The 7,894-nt window shown below is 46.3% G+C and overlaps 1 protein-coding gene across 2 annotated transcripts in view; it reads left to right on the top strand.

Annotated features, from left to right (window-relative positions):
* The first annotated feature begins 264 nt into the window (after positions 1–264).
* Positions 265–7,894, top strand: part of GPR63 (G protein-coupled receptor 63) — a 29,718-nt gene continuing 22,088 nt past the window's right edge. For both annotated transcript variants that reach the window (XM_035561774.2, XM_035561772.2), the window contains exon 1: positions 265–661. The gene's annotated coding sequence lies outside the window, so the exon portion shown is untranslated. The remainder of the gene's footprint in view (positions 662–7,894) is intronic.

Raw genomic sequence — 7,894 nt, 5'->3', positions numbered from 1 at the left:
GACCCACATCCCCTGCCCGCACCACCCCAGCACCTCCATCTCCCCCTCCCAACCCCACGCCCGGCGGCGGGCCCCTCTCCGCCCGGGGGCGGTCCGGGGGCGGCTCCGCTCCGCCGGGGAGCGCCGTGCCGCCGTCGGGAGCCGCGGCTCGGCCGGGCCGGAGCGTGCGCCGAGCCCCAGCAGGCGGAGCCGCGGCGCGGGCGGGCGGAGGCGCGGGCGGGGCCCGGCGGCGCTGCGGCGAGCGGGACACGGGCGGGCGGGCGGCCGTGGGGAGGCTGCGGGCGGGCAGCGCAGGCGGACGGGCGGACGGACGGGTAGGCAGGCAGGCAGGCGGGGAGGCGCTGGCTCGCCTGCTCGCCCCTCGCTCCGGCGGTTCCGCGGCGCTGCCCGTGCAGCCGAGCCGCCGCCGGAGCGAATGGGGAGGCGGCGCTGAGCGGGCTGCCCTCCGCGGTGGTGTCGGCGGGCAGGGGCAGCGGCGCCGCGGGCGAGCGATGCCCCTCGCTCTGTTGCCTGCGCTGCCCTTCCTCCTCCTCCTCCTCCTCTTCCTCCTCCTGCTGCCGGCTTCGAAGCTTTTGTTCCCCCCGGCCGCTGCGATGGCAGGGAACTTCCCGCAGGGATGGGCTCAGGCCGGGGCTCCGCAGGGCGCCGGCCACGCTGCGAGGTGAGGCGAGGCGAGGGGGCTCTGCCCTCCCCGGGGGGCGCAGCGGGGGCCCGGCGGGGGTCCCCCGGGGGGGCGGCGGCGGCGGCGGGGCCTCGGCACGGCGGGAGCGGCGCTTCCGGCCCGGTGCCGGCCGCCGGGGGCTGGCCTCGCCCTGCCCCGTCCTGCCCGGGGCGGCGGGGAGCTGCCGGCTGTCGTCTTCCCGTCCTAATCGTGCAAAAGTCCGCGATCAGCCGGGACCCGCCGCTGGCGTGGCCGGTGTCCCGTAGGCACACGGTGCTCCCGCTGCGGGAGGCGCTCCTGTGGCAAAAAGAAGCGCCTCGCTTCAAATACCAGCTATTTTGCAACGGGTGCGCTCTTTTCGGCGAGGTCTTCTGTATACTTGGCTTTTAAAAGTCGTAATACAGCGCAGGCTGAAATAGTTAAAGCGTGCGATAAAGTTTTCCTCGCAAACAATAAAACCACTTTTTGAGGAAAATGGGACGTGCATGCAGAGGCAGGTGGTAGTGACACGCACAGCCCAAATGGCCTCAGTGAGGTTACGATCTGTGCCCAAGAGGATGGTTAAACAAAATTGCTGTCGAACTCAATTGTAAAAGGGACAGCTTTGTACAGGTTAAACAGAGCGTTTCTAGCTACGTGAAACTGTGAAGAGGTTTCAGAGAGTATTACTTACACAGAACAGCTGTCTGCTGACAGCTCTCAAATGTATTTTTACTGTTGTTTTTGTGCCGTTACCTGTTGTGAAAATGTATTTGCCAACATTGCTGTAGCCAAGTTTCCAGGATAACGTAATTGATTCACTTGTAATTATATTTTTCATCTACAGAAGCAGATTTGGTAATGACTGGTAATTAGTAGAATTATCATTTCTAAATAACTTTTGTTAGAAATATTTACTGCGAGATGATCGTCCCTCAGAAACCTGGCTTCTTACGCTGTTTTGCATGACTCATTTATTAGGGGGTGGTCTTACCGTAAGAGGGCATATCAAGTATAGAACTTTTTTTTGTTAAGTGGAAGAAAATAAGATGAGGCCGTGGATGTCAGTAGATCACGTGCAAGGAGCAAGCAGAGGAAACAGGAACAAGCCGAAATGAGCTCATTTTTAATTCTTGTGTACTACTATATGTAGATGGATAATTTTTGTGTACTTAATGGTAGTTGACATTTAAAATCATTCTCTAAGAGTAACAGCAGGTAAAGCTCGGAGATGCTACCCACATTTCTCTGCCAGTTAATTAAACGTACCCGTGGTTGTTCTCTGGTCCTGAAGCCAGTTGCCCTTGTCAGTGCTGCTTAGCCTCTCCTACCTTCCTGATCAGGGTAGCTGAATATGAACAAGTGGTAGGGACTGTTCCCTGGGCTGTGCTGAGCCCAAGTCATGCCCAAGAATTGCGTGGGGGAGCTGTGGTGGCCTGTGCGAGAAGCACGCCATGCTGGCCTTAGCAGTTGGGCACTCGGCATGACCGAGCAAGTTGCATCGCCCAGGGATGGTTCCCAGCGTTGTTGGGTTTGCTGGTGTGGGCTTGGGCTGTCAGTAATGCTGGAAGTAATCTCTCTTAACTCTGTGCTCAGTCACTGTGATCTAATTTGCCTGCATCCAGGAGCTCGGACACTATTAAATACCGCTTTTCTGCTGAGAACTGCCAGGGCTGCTTCTTTCTCTACTTGTATGGGTGGGTGCAGAGGGAGTAGGTGCAGGTTGGGCAGCCTTCCCGCTTGCCCCAAAGGGAAAGGTTGTCAGGGCAGGAGCAAGGCCTACACAGCTTCCTTCTGCTTGTCTGGGACCATTCCCCAGGACAGCATCTGCCCATGAGCAGTCCCAGTGGCCAGATGTCAGTGCATCCACGGCATGTTGTTTGGATGTTTTCCTAATCACTTTGCTAAAAGGATCAGAGCAAGTAACTTTCTAAAATGCTCTAAAGAAGATTATTTACTTTTAGATGCCTGGAGAGAGTACTAGCCTGTTAAAACTGTTAGACTAGATGTTTAAAATCAATCTTTTGGACCCCAGCCGTGCTTGCTGTCTCTTTTTTTGTCACTGAATTTACAAACAAAGCCTGCATACTTCATAGCATTCTGTAAATGTGTGGATTTGTTCACAGTTTTGCAGTATCTCATAGTTTGGTTCTGTAATGAAATGGTGCTAGTATAAGCGTTGTATTTTACACTGTACTTGATTTTGGGGTATTGATATGTCCAGGTAATCTCTTGTAATAGTCTTATAAATGATTTTCCAAGCAAATCTAAAAGATATCAAACTTAATTGTTACAAATTAGGAAAGTGAGGCAAGAGGAAGAGTGACTGCTTGTCTAAGGAATCTCGGTCATAAAACCTAGAATTAGAATCTCAGGTTGAAAACGGATCTGTCAGGTCGCACTCTCTCTCATAGACATATAAAATACTTTAATAGAATGGTGTATTTTCTCTGTGTATTCGCTAGCAGCTCTTTTTTTTTTTTTACTAACCTAGCTGGTAGTGCAGTTCAAAGTTAAGTAGGAAAAATGTTCAGTTGCCTCATTTTCAGCTGTGGATATTGCTTAAATATTACCTAAACCTTACATGTGCGATGGGACTTGGTATATGCTTTAAAGTACTTTCCCAAACAGGTGGTTTAAGCTGAGGTCTCAGTGAAATTCCATTCAATTCCATTTGAATGGAAATTTACAAAATATTAATCTCAACATTGAGACATTTCAACATGTACGTTAGGAGAAAGGCGAGCTTTCCTTTTCTTCTCCGAGTAGAAGCACTGATTCAGTAAGATATTTACACTTAGGCACGTGTTGAAGTGTTGGAGTCCCCCCACTGGTTTGAATGGCACTTAGAGAAATCTCTTGCATAACTGTAACCTAATTTACCTCAATCTAGATGTAGATTATACACAAGCCGTGTTTAAAAGAACATTGTTCAGACCACATAAGCACATAAGTGTTTGAAAATTTAAAGCTATGAAGTGTTGGTGATGTGGGTTTTGGGAGCTATGCTTTATACTATCTAGGATACGTTTTTTTTCAGAGCATTTACCATCTAAAATCAGGCAGCCAAAATTAGCGGATGATTTTTGCATCTCTTCCTTGATTTTCTCCTCCTTGGAGTTACTAATGCGAGGTTTGAACTGTGTTGATTAAATACGACATGGTAACACACAATAATTTTGGAGAATACAAGTGCTGGGCCTTCCGAAGGAAGTTGGATTCTGTGTGGGTAAATAGTATTTAGTCATGTAATTAAAGGCTATGTCGTGGCGTTTAATTAAAGTTTCGTAACTGTTACTTCTCAAGACTTGAGAGGCTGACTTTCAAACCTTAGTAGTGCTTATTTTTTTAACATGGTTTATGGGTGTGTATTTCTTACATTTTTTTTCCATCCCTAAAGCAAATGGAAACAAGTTAAGTGTTTTTTTAGTGGGATATCTATGATCACTTCCGATGTTCTTGGCAGATTTAGAACCTGTAGATGCCAGTTCAGGCTTTAACTACCTGAGCTTGTAGCAGTCGTTTTTGATTCATGCATGGATTAATAATGAAGGGAAATAGAATGCTTTATATAAGGGTTATAAAGATGACTATCTGAATTATCCCATGGTATCTCACAATTCTTATATAATATTGCCGACTTAAAGAGGACGGTGAAACTTTGGGGTTTGGTTCCTGTTCTGTTGTCTGCAGGGCAATGCTGTCTGGTGAATTTACTGTTGTTTTCCCCACAATATTTTACCCTTACTGCCCTGTTTCTTCTGGGCTGTCTTGTTGGCCAGCTGGTTGTTGCATTTTTTTGCCAGATTCTTCCCTTGGTTGATTTCATATATAATTTCTGGTTGCTGGTCATTTTAATTGGGCAGTTAGAATATTTTATCCTAATCTAGTTTGCAGCCCTCTAGTCTCCTTGAAGTTTCTCATTTCTTTCTCCCACGTGATCATGAATTGTGTTTTCCAGCAGGTGCTTGCGTCATTGTGGGCAGTGAATGGATGCTGGTGCTTTAGGAGGTAAATCTGAGTCTTCAACATGAGCTTCTAAAAGCTAGCTAGCTTGTACTGTGTTTTATTTTTTATTTTTTTCCAACCTCATTAGGCTTATGGACCCCTGCACAGCAAATTGAAACCCAGTGACAACAGGCTACCTTTCAGGGGAAATTGGAAATAATCCGTGGACTATGGTAACTCTGAGGTAGTCTCAACTAGCCTTCCAGGCACCTGTATGGTCAATGGAGAAAAATAAGCTTGTCCAGAAAGTGTTTTATCCCTGTGGTTGAATTATGCTCTCTGTGTTGAATTATACTCTCTGCTTAGTGCGGTGAGAGTCCTGATGGCTCTTCTAGCCTTGCTGTCTACCTTTTAGGACAGCTGCGTTTACTCAACATTAATCCTTAGTGAGCACCTTTGCAGTTCTTAATTTTCTTGTCGTTATTCAATCTACAGTCATATGCCTTATTTACAACCCTGAATGTGTAATAATTAATTTTAATGTGTGCTTCTGTGGCAGTGTTATCTCTGTTCTTCAGGAGCAATATGTTATCTTCACGACCTTCCTGTTTTGTGCAAGTTGTCTCCCTATTTTAAGAACAGTACTGTGCTAGATGCAGATTTACAGGAAAAACTTCACAAACAGAAGATGTTTGGTTTGCGTTGCTTTGAAAAGGTGGGGAAAACTTTGCAACAGGTAGGGAGAAAGTGTATTTTTAATGCAAGTTAAAAAATAATACTTCTGTCTTTCTAAAGCTGTCTTAGAACTTGATGCCTGATACTACTTAGAAATAGTTATCGATGCAAGTTTTCTGCATCAGTAGTATAATTCACAAAATTATCCCTTTCAAAGGATTGTACAAGGTTCATTGTGTGTAATGATAGAAAAGAGGGTGTGATATCTTGTGAAAAATAGATTACTTTTTTTTTGTCAGACTTGAAAAGTAATTTGAAAACACATGATATTATGTGCTGATTAAATTCGTATCTTCAGTAGATGTTATTCCAACAAGCCTTTTATTACTTGTTCATTTTGATTTAGAATCTTCTGTCAGTTGTCACTTCTGAATTTTCTTGAAACATTTCTGGAGTCTTGCATGCTTTTTGTGGATGTGTTTTAGAAGTAGATGCACATAATGTGTTCGTGATCTTCTTCTGAGTCCTTTATCACTAAGTCTATGCGCATAGCCTTTATAATTTGTATTAACTCTAAAGGCAGATAATTATTTCAAACGATCTGTATCCAAATTTACTGCACTTCCCATTACTACCAAAATTGTTTCATGTCACAAAGTAAAAACCTCCGAACCAAATTCCAACCTTCCTACGTCTAGCCAAAGACACGCCATGAAACATCAAAAGAGTATGTTTGCACTTTGCTTTTCCTCAAAAGTACTCACTAATACCCCAGACCTTTGTATGCTTGTATTGAGTGCTCTGGACAAATTTTTGTGTGGCCTGGAGAGGAGCTACCTGTTTATTTTCAGTGCAAAATGCACTGAGTAGCAGTGGGGCCTCCCACCTCTTGCCTTATCTCTGATTTGAAGGGTTCGTGAGTCGATAGCGCTGAGAAATTAATTCCATCCGTCACACTACCACATCTTCAGCGTGTCTGCTCAGGCTCCAAGTGTGTCATTTATGATAAGGAGGTGGCATTTGAAACAAATTCGGCAATATTTAATGCTGACTCACAATAACGTGTTCGGAGTATTTATAACAGGCAGAGGTTGTACTGTGCTGTACTGGTATCAGGACATCTGCCATAAGAAATTTCCATTGCAGTTGTTGTGTGAGCCCAGGGATGGGGCTGAGAGCTCCGGCTGAGGGAAGTTCAGAGCTTTTTCCCTCCCCGTTCCCATCGTTTTGATAAGAAGGCAAGTTTGGGCTGCATACATCTTTTCCAGAAATATCAAAGCGTAAAGTCTCAGGTAATAGCGCTTCTGCTGTTAAACCGCTAGATCCAAACCAGCTGGATTACACATGTGGTTCACAGCCACCACAAATGATAGACCTGAAAAAGCATCCCCACAGCACGTTGGCAATGCGGTGCTGTGCTTCTAGATATCACCAGCAAGGCAGAAATTGTAGTCCCCATATAATTCCCTCAGGTTTCCCTGCTGTTCTCAAAGGCTGTCTCTGTTCCTGGGAGGCATGCACCTATCAAGCATTATGCAGCAGTTGCACAGAAGCATACATCTGAAGCAGTTGGTTCAGACAGTGCAGACGCGTGCAGACAGATGTAGAAACATAAAGATGTGGCATTCATACACAGCATTCTTAAGAAACAAGATTATTGTTTCGGCTAGCTGTTTGAGTTTAGATGAATTTTGCTCTCCAGAAATTCATGTTCTGTCTGCTTGCGGGCCAAGCTGATGTGATTACTTCAGAGCTCTGTTGAAATTAGGTGAGATCAGTCTAGTAGGAAGGAAACGGGGGCTGGGGGAGAAGCAAACACTGCTGAGGGAGCAGACCACCCTAAGATGGTGAGCTGGGGGTTTGTACTGGGGAGCACGTAACGCAGTTGCCAGACGCTGCCCAAAGGCCTGCCCAGTTCGCTGCTCGGTCTGGGGGCTGCTACAAAGCCAGGCCCTAAGTGTTTCAAACAGCTGTCATCCACATAGTGAAAAGATTATATGCGTTTTGAAAACATATTCAAAGAATGAGTTTAATGAACTGTATCCGTCAGTTAATCTATGATTGATAGACCATCTCCTGAGAACTTGTGGTCGCTCATGTAGCATAGAAGTGTTTGAATGCATAAGTGATATTAGACTGATGTTTGGGCATTTGACCCATTTCTTCCCTCGCATGGGAGAAAAGCCAGGAAGAGCCAGCATTGCTTCTGTCTGACGGTCAGCCCCGTTTTGTTCTCTCTTGGAACCAGCCACCACCAAAGCATCTAGGAAATGTTGATTGTAATAGACAGTCAGGTGGGACTGAACTTGCAGTTACTCTTCCAATCAGACTTTCCATAAGAAGAACTTATGTAAGTGTGTCCCTGCTGCAGTGTTCTTCGAGGGGAACATTGGGAGTCTGGAGTAGGTGCTACTGCATTAACTATTCCTGTCGGAATGCAAGCTGGTGAATAGCAGTGAGAAGCACTGCTCAGCTCCTCACCAGACCAGAGTCCTGATTTACGAAAGAGAAATCTCTCTTCGGTGGTTGTCAGCAGATCAGGCAATACGGACTTGTGTTCCGCCATCACCACACGGTGTGGGCAGGCAAAGCTGCGGTAGCGTTGTCGCTGAAACGGTTCACTGTGTGGCA

This window comes from Cygnus atratus, chromosome 3, assembly GCF_013377495.2.
Source record: "Cygnus atratus isolate AKBS03 ecotype Queensland, Australia chromosome 3, CAtr_DNAZoo_HiC_assembly, whole genome shotgun sequence".
Classification (NCBI taxonomy): Eukaryota; Metazoa; Chordata; class Aves; order Anseriformes; family Anatidae; genus Cygnus; species Cygnus atratus.
Note: the sequence above shows the minus strand (reverse complement) of the source record. Positions and strands in the feature narration are given on the sequence as shown.